This window comes from Nymphaea colorata, chromosome 10, assembly GCF_008831285.2.
Source record: "Nymphaea colorata isolate Beijing-Zhang1983 chromosome 10, ASM883128v2, whole genome shotgun sequence".
Taxonomy (NCBI): Eukaryota; Viridiplantae; Streptophyta; class Magnoliopsida; order Nymphaeales; family Nymphaeaceae; genus Nymphaea; species Nymphaea colorata.
In genome coordinates this window covers 9673087-9685143 of record NC_045147.1, presented here as the reverse complement: position 1 = coordinate 9685143, position 12057 = coordinate 9673087, and positions in this window count along the sequence as shown.

Sequence of the window (12057 nt, the reverse complement as noted above, 5' to 3'; positions counted from 1 at the left end):
AGATTACTAAGGGACTAGGTGGTTCCCCATGCGCTTTGGCATGTAGTCCTCAACATTCGTGGTTTTTGATCTTTCCCATGGTTGGAAAAGACCTTTTTTCTTGTCGCGGCCAGGTTCTTCTTCGGTCAACCTTCCTTGAGCATCTACTAGTTTGGTTCCCGTCTTCATTAGCTCTTGGGTTGCTGCTCTTTGGAGCTTTTCCACTATGTTCTTCGTTTCTCCTCTACCACCCTTCTTCGACTTGGCCTTATCATGAGGAGTTTAGAGCTGTGGTAACAATGGTGTGCCCATGGTGGAGGTGTTATTCTCATCATTCAATAGCATGGAATAAGCTGCTCATCATTTTCAACACAATCGAGTGGTCCTTTGGTGGCAATATTTGGGCTTAAGTTTGGGACTGCACGAGATAGTAAGTACTCGGTTATCAACCCTTCGTCTAGACCCACAAGGAGTTTATTCTTCACCTCTTCATCATAGCCATTTGTGACACACAGTTTGAGCTTATCCCTTAACTGACATCAGATCAGCTCTATCCCGTCGCTAGGCATGATGCTCTCAAGAGGGGCGAGTTCATTTCTTCTTCCATCCTTTGGGCGGTTTCAACTAAAGCTTGACACATTGTGTCAATTTCTTCTAATATTTCTCTATCCATTATAAGCTCTATATTGTCGAAACACTCAGCCTTTTCTTCCATTGGCTCCGGCTGGGCACTAGTGGTAGCTAACTTTGAATTGGCTAGATCTTTTGAAGTTCGAGTGACACCCAATGTAGTAGGAGCCGTATTTTTCACCACTTGCATCTCTTGGGTAGGGGGTCCTTTCCCAAAGAGACTTTCTTATCTGCATAGGCTTGCCGATAAGCTTTTGTATTTCATGTCTTCCTTGATTTAGAGCCCATACTCGAGGTCAATAGGGTTGTGGTGTTCGTCTTATCTAGCTCACATCTATCACAATCGAAAAGGAACGAGGGAGACATTAGTGCTCTTGTCCCTTGGTTCATACATAACATTGGGGATAGGCACGAGGGTAGAACTCATTGATCTGCCTTGGGCCCTTGGGAACTCGAGCCCCCTTGCCTACTTTGCCCCTTGTTTCCATAGATCAGAATGAGCAACCCACATCCGAATCATACTAAAAATCACCCTTCTCATTTTGAGTTTGTAAATACTTTAGGTTATCATCATTCTTGCTAGATCCACATGAAGTTTCCTCTTCTTCTAGGTTCAAATGAGAAGTACCACTTCCAATATATAGTGAGTGCTGAGGTGAAATCCCAAGTCCAATGAATTCGCTCGAGTAGATTTGGGCAGTTTGTAGGGGTCTTACTCTGTAACTCACAAACACTCAATCTACTCGAGTGATTCCCATTTGTCACACATATTTCTCGGCTCATTTTATTTATCTACGGATAACTTTGAATGTTGGGGTGCCTAAACACCAAGTCACACTTATGGTTGGTTCCACTTACTATGTACACCGTCCTTGGACCTTGGTCCATTTCCGATCCATGCACCAAAACACAACCACGTGCAAATTCTCCATCTTCATAAGTGTTGAAGACCAGATTCATTTTAGACCTCTTGAGTCGAGCACCCATCTTCTCACAACTAGTCTACGAAACCAAAGACTGCCAAAATCAAAAGCACTCAAACTACCTACGTTGCCCGCATCACCCAACTTCAATTCTGTCCTGTGTGCGTCTAAGGGATGCAGACTCAGTCCCGCCTATCGCCACGGCTGCCTGGTGCCTCGGCAACTAACTCTCACTCTCGATCGAACCCAAAAGTGGGGCCTAAACTGTCGCGTCCACTTGATGCCTCGACAATGTACCCCAAGCTTAAGCACCCTAGGGTTGTGCGTTGAGCACACCCACAGTCTTGATTATTTTTCAAACAATCAGTAGACTAGCGTACAACTATTCAAAACGGTAGAATTTTGCCTTCAAATTTAGTCAGTAGTAAGGTCGGATAGTTATCTAGCTATCCTCCAAATTTGAGCTCAATCTGACCTCGAGAACCCTTTGAACCAACTTGATTTTCCTGGCAGATTGTACCTCAGACAAATTCTGTCCGCATAGCCTGTCTGGCTGAAGAAGGGCTAAGAATCCATCTTTTTTGAGAAAATCACGCCTAGTGCCCTATATGACCTTGAAGCTTCAATAGTTACGAAGTTCTTCATCAATTTTGAAATGATTTCGAGCTCATTTGCCCCTGAAAATCATATGTACAATCCTACTGACTGATAAAATAATAAACTGCTGACACTATGTTGCCGCAAATGCTAAAATCAAAACTATTATGCTACTAACTGATGTACTGAACCAAAATGACTAAAAGTTCTTGACTGTGACCACCAAGCATGCTCTGATACCAAATTGATACATTTGGTATCAACCAGTGACAATCTCAAAATAAAAATCAGCTATTTATGCCATAACTGCTAAACCCCGAGTTGCTCTGATACCAATTGATAGGACCCGGACTCAGCATCGACCAAGACATCTGCCAGATGTCGATCCTCTCCCAAAAGCTCTCAGAGGAGCCGACAAACAAAACAAAAAACAAGTTTATACATAATTTGAAAACTCGGTTGGACAGGAACCCCAATTCAAAATTTCCCCTAAGATGATGAAATACATGGAAAGTTACCTACTCAAAAGCTTGAATCTACTACAAATTGTTAGAAGGTTGTGAGACTAGTACAAGCGTGATCAATGCATGAATATTTCTCCCCACTCAATAAACCATTCAAGCATGCATATCCAACACATCTTGTCATAAATGCCTAGGACGGCCAAACCATACCCAAGCGAGTAGGTGCTTAGGCAGCTCGGGGTCGTGTCGTCGACACTTGTGCCTTTGAGATACCGCTACGGATGCCAAGGCTATTGCCTGGTATAAAGCAAAACAACCAAAACGGCTAGGGTGAAGTGGATGTTGCGGCTAAAGATGGTGGAATAAGAAAGATGGGGAATGGATCCGTTATGGAAAGTTATGACGCCTGGAGGGATATGGAAAGTGCGTGGGGGTGTGGCTGGTTATCATAAGTGGAAGAGGGAAATGCGAGAGAAGGTTTTTTATTTTAGCGCTAAGGGATCATGGGCTAGGATCTCAGAACAAATATGGAAAAAAAGGGAAAAGGAAAGCGCGTGGGGAGTGGCTGGATCCTACCTTTTTTGAAAGGATAGGAGTGAGACGTGCTAGAGGGACTAGCCTTTTCGGATGAGAGGTGAGGTGGGACTTGATTCTTGACAATGGGGAGTTACCCGTAAAAGCAGTTACAAAGTGGACCATTGGTGCGCGAGGGATGCTGCCCTTCCAAATATTGCGGTGGCTAGGGAGTTGCTAAATTATGCAAAGTAGACCGTTGGTGCGCGAGGGAGGCTGCCCTTCCAAATATTGCGGTGGTAGGTAGTTGCTAAATTATGCGGGCGGCTAGGGTTTCTCAACCCTAGACGAGAGGACTCCCAAGGACTGATTTGCGCCACTCAATTAAAGTAATATGACCTTAATAAAATTAACAACCAAAAGGCAATACAGGAATCTCATCAAAAGACATATAGTAGGTTGCTCTAACCGATTCAGCCTGCTACCCACCGTTGCATAGTCAAGGTCCTTTCAAGACCAAGATCTCTGGCATTTCAACTCCGATTTTAGCCAAACTTGGCCAGAAGTTGTGTAATCTTTGGGCGAACTAGTTGGGATTGGTCCCACTTGAAAGCTCCCACCCATCTGCTGGAAATAGCATGTTGATCAGGCTGTAGCTGCTATGGCTCCAGCGAGTAGATCCAGCTATAGGTGGCAGATCCTTGATTGTCGCCGGTTGCTTTGATCTTCTCCCGAATCTCTTACCCACAGTAGATATTGAAGGACAGATGTTGGAGGATGGAGATCTCTTGATCAAACTCGGGAATTAGCCTTGGAAATCCGAGGGAGTGCTACCCCGAGGGGGAAAGGACCGCACCGATTCCAAAGTGCCTTCTCTTGTTGCTCGATCTAGAATCTAGAACAAATTTGCCTTTCCTCGTGAATCTAAACCATACAAGAAGGACTAGATCTAACAACTTAGGGATGGTTCGTCCAGATCTTTATAAATCACCTTTGATTGGAAGTACCAAGGGAGAACGGGTACATGCCTAGCTTCAAAGGATGCTAGTCATCGAGGGATGTCGCCCAAGAGCTGGACGGCGTCTTTCTTAGCAGCCTTTCCATAGATCAATCCGAACCTCTAATCACCTGTGTGGTTCGGGTGATTGCACCATGGATTGAATGAAGCTTTTTGGTCGGGGTATGTGCATGGATTGATGATGCCCGAGGGGTTGTCGGTAGCCACTCCAAGCGATCTTCAAGCCTTAGTTCCAATCAGCCATGAAAGAGATGAGTTAAGTCAGAGAAGAGAATGAAGAGAGGGAGGAGGTCGTCGGCTCTATCAAGAAATTTGACACAACTGGTATGGGTTGAAAAAGAGTCCGGCAGCTACTGGCCAATGACAAGTGGAGAAGAAAGATCTCTCGTAGGGAAGAGAGAGAACGAAAACCACTACATTATGCATAAGATGTCTATGGTTTATACGTCCTTAAGCTTATATACAAGAGAAGCAACTCAGTTCACTTAACTCCTAACTCGAGAGAGTACAAATAAACTCAAGCAAAACAAGTCTAAAGCATCTCAAACCAAGACGTTACAAAAGTATATACAAAACATGAGTAATGGGCGTCTGGATCAAATCTGGTTTCGCCCGCTCTCCATGTTCTCGGACCTTGGGTTCCGTGGGCACTTGTTTGGGTTTCGCCCCGACTCATTTGAAGTTAAGAAGTGCCATGGTTGGGCCTTGCGTGGAATGGATTAGCCCAATCAAGTGAACTTGCCTAGGTTTGCCCAAGGTTGCCTCATATGACTTGATTGAGTCATTGCATATGGGTCGGTCGGTTATAAACTGAGTCTTGGTCCACTGTCACGCTGGTCTTCAATCTCCACTGAACTCGGCTCAAGCCCTGTCTCTCCCTTTTCGACCTTAGTTGCTCCTGCCGCACATCCCACTGCAGTTGTGTGAGTGTTGCCCAAAGGGAACCCAAGAGTCGGTTCCTTAACTTTGCCTAGGTGCCGCGTGGTTCCACCCACTCGCGCGCTCTTGGGCGCCTTGGTCGACACCTGCGTCCTTCTTAGCTCGGCCACCAACGGCCAGCCTTGGCCCGTTGCCCTACCTTGCAGCAACGCCAACAACCTCAAGCTCACCCTCGGCCATTGGTTACTTGCCCTTGCCACGCTCGGCCGAGCACTCCTCGGCGTTAGCAGCAGTACCTGCCCACTGTTCCTTGGCCGTGCATTGTGTCGTGGCCTGCTTCTGTTGGCGCCCCACGTCGGGGTCAACCTCTCAAGATACTAGTGCTAGCAGCCGGCCTGGCGGTATTCGGCACGCCTAGCTGTAGTCCACGCTGCTTGTCAGCTCTCTACGAGTGTCCTTAGTCACGCTGCCGGCTGGCCTCGACACTGCCAAAATTAGGCACGTATCAGTTGCGTAACAGGAGAAGCAGGGAGAAGAGAGAGAGTTTCATTTCGCTCCCAGAGGTAGGACACGGGAGGAGTTAGTTAAGTGTGAAGATGGTAGGTTTTTCTTAAAATTGGCCTGGGTGGTAGCCTCCTCCATCCCCTTCCTCTTACGCCATGCTGCCTTGGCCCGGCCTACTCATTGGGGGCCAGCGGTTCCAATAATGTGGAACGTTTGAAAGTTAATGCATTATATAAATTTTTAAGGTATTACGTTAATTTGCCCTCATAAAATGCAAGTTTATTTTACGGAAGAATGTTTGTGTCACGGGTTGACAACTTCGGCCCGTGCGGCGCGGCAAGAACCTGATTGCCGCAAGCCTTCAAACCACCGAACGGGGCGCAAAAGTAGTTTGAGAAAACAAGTGTATAAAGAATGCTTGTGAATAAAGAAATCTCGCAATGTATTCGCTTGAAGAATTAGTACATCACGAGAAAGATAAGTAAGGAGAATGATCTCGACTTTACTTATGTAGGATGGCCGAGGCCGCTTACAGGATTCCCATGCCGACCATCCAAAACAAGAAATCCCAATATTTGACACTTAGACCGGTGGGAGGGTACTCCCTTACAAGTAAACATGCATAAGCAAATGACTCAACATAAGCAAAGGAAGTACAATGCAAAACAAAGCAAAGGACTGTACAGACTCCCAGACACAGGGGAACAGGCTTTCCCCTTTCAAGTTAAACGCCGTCCTCGGCGCCAGCAGTTTCATGATAGGCCTTGACTTCCAGCAGGTAGCGTTGCTTCATGCGGAATGCATACTCCCAGGTGGGGTTGTGTTCGCCTATCCACTTCACTTGGTACTTCTTTGGCTCCCCCAAATAGTTTGTCTTATGCCGAAGAATTTCTTCCATCCGACGGTCCGCCGCTCGCTTGGTCGGCGGGGCTCGCTGCAGGATCGGGTCTCGTTCTGGAACGCTTCGCTCAGGGTCTTCCTCATCGACATAGAAGGGCTTCAGGTTACAAACATGGAACACTGAATGCACCTTAAAGTCTGGCGGCAAGTCTAGCTTGTAGGCTAGCTTTCCGATTCTCTTCAGCACTGTGAAGGGTCCCTCATACTTGCGGATCAATGACCGGTGTCGACCACGGAAAATGCCCGTGCGATCAGTGTAGAGCTTTACGAGGACTTGATCACCCACCCGGAATTCCATTGGCCTTCGATTCCGATCTGCAAACTTTTTCATCTTTTTGGCGGCCTTGTGTAAGAACGCCTTAGCCATTTCCGTCTGGTCCTGCCAATCGCGAACGAACTGGTAGGCAAAAGTGGGTCTTCCCTTTTCTTGGGCTGCAAGGGTATGTGGCATCAACGGTTGTTGTCCAGTGGCTATTTCGAATGGACTATGTCCAGAAGACTCGCTCTTCTACAAATTGTAGCAAAATTGAGCTACATCCAACAATTTCACCCAATCTTTTTGATTCGCACTGACATAGTGTCGAAGGTATTGTTCCAACAATCCGTTGATTCGTTCAGTTTGGCCGTCCGTTTGAGGGTGAAAACTTGTTGAGAATAATAAATCCGAACCCAACAAACGAAATACTTTGCGCCAAAATTTTCCTGTGAAGCGAGCGTCCCGATCATTGACAATGCTTTTCGGTACGCCCCAATGCTTGACAGTATGCTTCACGAACAACTCGGCCGTCTTTTCCGCGGGACATTCTTTAGAGGCTGGGATAAAGGTGGCATACTTTGAAAATCTATCCACAACCACAAGGATGGAGCTGAAGTCGTCAACTTTGGGCAAGCTGATGATGAAGTCCATGGAGAGGCATTCCCATGGACGTTCTGGAATAGGAAGAGGCTCCAGGAGGCCGGCAGGCTTCTGGTTTGTTCCCTTGTCCTGCTGACAGACCAAGCATGTTTTCACATATGCTTCAACGTCGTCGCGCATCTGTGGCCAGTAGTAGCCACGTTCGAGCAGTGCCAGTGTCCGCTCCTGGCCAGGATGGCCAGCCCACAATGAGTCATGACGCTCCTTTAGCAACTCTCGTCGGAGATTGCCCCATCTTGGCACGAACACTCGTCCGCCCTTTGCCATCAAAAGTCCATCTTGTAGCCAAAATCGTCGCGTCTTTCCTGCCTCCGTTGTTTCGACCAAGTGCTTGGCCACTGGGTCCTGCTTCATGCCTTCTCGAATCCGCCCGAGAAGAGCACCCTCGAGTTGCGCTTCGGATGATGTTGTCCGGGTAGCTGCCAACTCCGCCTTCCGACTCAGTGCATCGGCTACGACGTTTGTCTTCCCTGCCTTATATTCCAAGGCAAAATCGAATTCTGCAAGGAATTCCTGCCATCGAGCTTGCTTCGGACTCAACTTCTTTTGAGTCTGGAAGTAGCTTGTAGCTACATTATCAGTCTTTACCACGAATTGGGACCCCAATAAGTAATGCCTCCATGTGCGAAGACAATGAATAATGGCCGTCATTTCCCTTTCATGCACGGAGTACCGTCGCTCTGCGTCTTTCAGCTTCCGACTCTCATAGGCAACTGGATGACCTTCCTGCATCAAAACTCCACCAATGGCAAAATCTGATGCATCCGTGTGGACTTCAAATTTCCTTGTATGGTCGGGCAACCTGAGCACAGGCTCCTGCGTCCGGGCCCTCTTCAACTTGTCGAAGGCATCTTCTTCGAGCTCTTCCCAAGCCCAAGTTCGGTTTTTCTTCAACAAATCAGTGAGAGGCGTAGTTATCAAAGAATACCCTCAATGAATCGTCGATAGTAATTTGCCAAACCAAGAAAAGAACGTAGTTCCGGTACATTGGTTGGCGGTTTCCAGTCTCGAATTGCCCTCACCTTTTCTATGTCCATTTGCAGCTGACCTTTTCCCACAATGTGACCGAGAAAACTGATTTCCGATTGGCCGAATAGGCACTTCTTGCGCTTCACATAGAGTTCGTTTTCCTCTAATACCTTGAACACTGTTCGCAAGTGTTCCACATGGTCCCTCATGGAGCTGCTGTACACTACAATGTCATCAAGATAGACTACCACGAACTTATCTAAGTACGGATAGAATATCTTATTCATTAGAGTCGAAAAAGTGGCTGGGGCATTCGTCAACCCGAACGGCATTACCAAGAATTCAAAGGCACCGTAACGAGTGACGCAAGTGGTCTTTGGCTCGTCGCCATCAACAATCCGAACTTGCCAATATCCTGATCTGAGGTCTAACTTGGAAAACACTTGAGCTTTACCTAGTTGATCAAACAGATCTGCAATCAAAGGTAAGGGGTACTTGTTCTTCACCGTTACCTTGTTCAATGCTCGATAATCCACACATAGCCTTTTGGAGCCGTCATGCTTCGCTTGAAATAACACTGGTGCACCAAAAGGAGCTTTGGAGGGTCTGATTATACCTCCAGCTAGCATCTCGTCCAACTGTCGCCGAAGTTCTCTTAATTCTGCAGGGGCCATTCGATATGGTGCCATTGCCGGGGGTTTGGCACCAGGAAGGAGTTCGATGGCATGATCCACCTCACGTCGAGGTGGCAGCCGTCTAGAGAGCTCCGCGGGCATTGTTCCTGCGAATTCCGCTAAGACAGGCGCAAGCGCCTCTGGGACCAAACCAGGGGAGTCATTAGTCACTTCCCTGATTGCCACCAAGTACGTTTCTTCGCCGTGCTTGAGGCCTTTCTTCAACTGAAGGGCAGATATCATTGCGGCTTTTCCCTTATCCCTCTTTATCGATGTTACTGGAACCATACAAGGAGACTTTTCATCCATGATACTGATACTGCGTAGGTGCGGCATTGGGACAATTTTCGCAGTACTGAGGAGCTCCATGCCTAGGATCATCCGGAAATCATCCATCGGGACCACCGAGAAGTTGGCCCTTCCTGACCAACTCTCAATCTTCACAACCGCATCCCGGGCCACTCCGTGGATGGGTTTGGCCTCTGAGTTCACCGCCTTCATGCGTAACTCTCCCCTCTCAAGGGTTAGGCCTAGTCTCCTTGCCTCCTCAACTGAGACAAAGTTATGTGTGGCTCCCGTGTCTACCATAGCCAGGGTATACCTTCCATTTACCAGGATTTCCAAGTACATGAGATCGTTAGAAGGTGTTGCTGTTACCTTCACTTTTTCCTCCCTTTTTATGGTGTTCAGAACTTGAAGTGCACCCATTTTTGGTCCTTCCCCTTCTTCACCTTGTACCGCATTAGCAGATTGCCTTGAAGAGCTTGCTTGATTGTCCCTGTTTCCACGCTTTGGACATTGCCTTCCTAAGTGATTGCCATCACAAAAGCAACATTTCAACACTCTATTCTGAGAGTTGTCGTTTCTGTGAAAGAAAGTTCTTCTTTCGACTTGGCGCTGAGTTGATGGTTCATCTTTCCGTTCCCTTCGATCATCTTTCTTTCCTCCATGGTCAGGCTTCCTCGACGGCTTGAAGGCGTTAGTGTAGCTCTTGCGCTGAGTATCAGCCAAACGTTCTGCTACTACATAAGCGTCCTCCAAGGTCTCTGGATTACTCCTTTCCACTTCGGATTGTGCCCACGACTGAAGTCCCAAAATGAACTAGTTCAATTTATCTTGTTCTTGCATATCTGGCACATCTAACATCAGCCTTTGATAGGCCCTCACGTAATCTCGCAAGGATCCGGTATGTTTTAATTCACCAACCATCCGATAGGCATGGCGTGTCGCATTCGGAGGCATGAAGTAAGTTCTCAACTCTCGCTGAAAATCATCGAAAGTGTCTATTGTGCAGATCCCCTTTTGAATGTCGAGCCTTTTCCTTCTCCACCATGCCACAGCATCGCCCTCTAGCAACATAGCCGCAGTCTTGACTTGAAGGTCGTCCCCCATAACGCCTTGCAAGTCCAAGTAGTACTCCACTTGAAATAAAAAGTTGTCGATCACTCGACTATCCCGAGTTCCATTGTATTTAGCGGGTCTCTGAACGTCGACCCTCGCTGGCTGATCGTCACCTACACCTACAGAGATTTGACGCTGTAGTGTGCGGTTCTTTACCTGAAGTTCCTTGACTTCAGCCTGTAACGCGGTCACTGTGTCCGTCAGTGCCCGATTCATGGCCACTAGGTCGGTCATTTGTTCCCGTAGTACCTTCATCTCGTCCTTCATTTCCCCGAAGGACTCAGCTGCATTACCCAACGCTTCTTCATGAGTAGTTACGTCGGTAGCCAGCTTGTTCACCATCTCGGTCAGGTCTTCCTGACCCTGGGATGTACCCATCTCGTTGGAATGGGCTACCCCCTTGCCCTTGGCACTTCGCAGATTATATTGAGTCGCCAGGGCTTCTTCCTCTTCGATCAGCGATCGTCGAAGGTCTCTTTCGATCAACGATCGTCGGCGTGTAGTTCTACACCGACTATCCAACCGCTTCCCCAGATTGCCGAACCTGTCTCTGATACCAGTTGTCACGGGCTGACAACTTCGGCCCGTGCGGCGCGGCAAGAACCTGATTGCCGCAAGCCTTCAAACCACCGAACGGGGCGCAAAAGTAGTTTGAGAAAACAAGTGTATAAAGAATGCTTGTGAATAAAGAAATCTCGTAATGTATTCGCTTGAAGAATTAGTACATCACGAGAAAGATAAGTAAGGAGAATGATCTCGACTTTACTTATGTAGGATGGCCGAGGCCGCTTACAGGATTCCCATGCCGACCATCCAAAACAAGAAATCCCAATATTTGACACTTAGACCGGTGGGAGGGTACTCCCTTACAAGTAAACATGCATAAGCAAATGACTCAACATAAGCAAAGCAAGTACAATGCAAAACAAAGCAAAGGACTGTACAGACTCCCAGACACACTCCTAGACACAGGGGAACAGTTTGACTGATGTACACAAGGTGTCAAAGATTTGGTGGTCGTTTGGGTAAGACACATTGTTTTAGGGGTGTTTGTGGTTTTAAATTTTGATTTTAGGATGAAAATTTTAAAAACAAAATTCTACATTAAATTAGAATTAGAATGAAAAATTTGGTTTTAGTTTTCTTTATGTTGATGGTTTAGAATTTTGATTAATTGAAAATGATGTGTTTAATAAAACAAGTATTAAAATTCTAAAATTGATGAAATAAAACCATCATGACATGGGCCCAAAAAGAGAGATGAAAAAAATTCTAGAATTCTGTAGACATGATTCCATCCCCTAGAGTAGAATGACAAAGAATTTTAATTCAAGAATAAGTTTATAAATTTGCAATCAAACTTGTTTGATAACAAAATTCCTAATTCATAAAAAGAAATTTAATTCCATAATTGCACAATTCTGGCGAAAAAAAAAGGGACTCCTACTCAATGCGGGAATGGATGAGGGCTCTTTACGAGGTTTCAGTCAATTGTAGACGGTAGCATCATAGATAATTTATATGACGTCGAAAAACCATGAACCGAAAGGTCGTCCAACTATTGGAGAAAGCCACAACCAGTAAGGATTAGTTAATAATGCTAAGATGCCGTTGTTGCTTTGAACAATGCCAGTATTGTGTCGGCCGAAACTACCTTTAAAAAAAAAACGAATATGGTAGGGTGCCAAAG